We start from the raw sequence: 1,777 nt of genomic DNA, 5'->3' as shown, positions 1-1,777 counted from the left end.
TGTTCCACTGTCTGAATGAACTGAATGATTGTTCTCTAGTGGAGGAGATCCAACAGTCCCTGAGTTCAGGAAGTCTCTCAACTGAACTGTCTCCTGCTCAGTGGTCAGCTCTGGTCTTCATTTTACTGTCATCAGAAAAAGATCTGGATGTGTTTGACATGAAGAAATATTCTACTTCAGAGGAGGCTCTTCTGAAGTTGTTGCCAGTGGTCAAAGCTTCCAACAACGCTCTGTAAGCTGTATGTTACTTTATTGAGAGGTACCTTAGGGTTTTGTTGATCCTTGCAGACAAAGTGGTTGTTGGGATCAGTTAGCACAGTTGTTTCCAAACTTCTTTTTCCTAGCCCCCCCTTTGTTTTACAAGAACCCCACCCTTGCCCGCTTCCCACCAAAAAAGCACGAACACATCAACACACCCGTCCATATTTTGCAACTCCATTGCTGTTTATTTGACACCTCCAACCTTTTGTAAACAATGAAACAAATAAAAGTAAACGGACATAGGTTACATGTTGCAATAAAAAAACTTCTACCTATTTTTAAATAACAGAAAAACAAACCATGTTTGTGGTGTAATTATTCCATGTGTAGTTGTTTGTTTGTTTTTTATGTGTAATTATATTCAACATTGCTATCAGTATATTTTTCAAAAAATGCCTCTCTGTGCAAAATGGGTTTAAAAGCAGAAAACAACTATGGGATACTGTTTATCTGTGATTTGGACAGCCCATAGAATGCTCCCGATGCAGGGGAAACAAATTCTGTTGGGGATATCTAACTTGGTTATTAGGGCTGGGGGTATCGTCACTGATTTCTATAATTAACTGGATTTCGATTTAATTCAAGGACAAAACACAGAAAAGCATGAAGGAGATATTCCTGTCCTGGCTTTTAATAGGAGATAACCTTAAAAATATTCTGCAGTAGAACAAAAACTGAAGAAAACCATGAATAAACATTTGAAAATTACCTGATGCTGCTGAAGTGAAGCAGAGCAAAGCTGTAGAGATTTTATTAGGGATACAGCGAAGGGTTTTGCAATTTTGCCTCATTTGTAAAAGTAAAACTTTCTTCAGTGTTGAACAGCAGAGATGTGGCTTTTTGTATCAGAGGTCATTTAAAACAAACAAATAAACAAAAAACAGCAGTGGCCAACAGCTCTGAAGACAACTGTAGACTTGTGCATAATAAGCAAGCAAATAGTGCAAAAAAAATAGAGATTTTGAGATTTAGGAAACTTTTCCTCAGGAAATGAAGTGACTTTTTTGAGAGTGTCACAATCTGCAGCCATTGAGTCAGCCAATGTGCTATTGAGTCTAGAAAGACCAAGTGATGAATGGGAGCTATGCCCTATTTACCCAGCATAGCATAGCACAGGTTGATCCTCTTCCTAATCACATTTTCAAAACCTTGGCTCACGTGATTAGGTAGAGGATCATTAGGCGGTCCATTGTCCCTCTCGGTACGTTACTCCCACAGGGCTTAAATCTGGGACTCTCCACCATTTGACCCTAGAACTGAAGAAGCTTCTCAAATGAGAGGTGAAACATCTTCAAGCAACTTAAAGAAGTCCAGACGCTTTTCTTTCCAGGCTACTTAGACTTGATGCAAAGTTGTTTCTTTGGTTTAACCCTGTGGGGTCTAGGGTATAATTGACAATTTTTGACTACTTTTGATTTGACCTTTATATTCCATCCTTAAAAACTGTTCAGCTTGCTTTGTTTGATATAATTATATTCAGCAAAACCTCAAATATCTGAAATTGGAGTTATTTTTT

Source organism: Pundamilia nyererei, unplaced genomic scaffold (assembly GCF_000239375.1).
Source record: "Pundamilia nyererei isolate P.nyererei 1_Seehausen unplaced genomic scaffold, PunNye1.0 scaffold00557, whole genome shotgun sequence".
NCBI classification, from domain to species: domain Eukaryota; kingdom Metazoa; phylum Chordata; class Actinopteri; order Cichliformes; family Cichlidae; genus Pundamilia; species Pundamilia nyererei.
Note: the sequence above shows the minus strand (reverse complement) of the source record.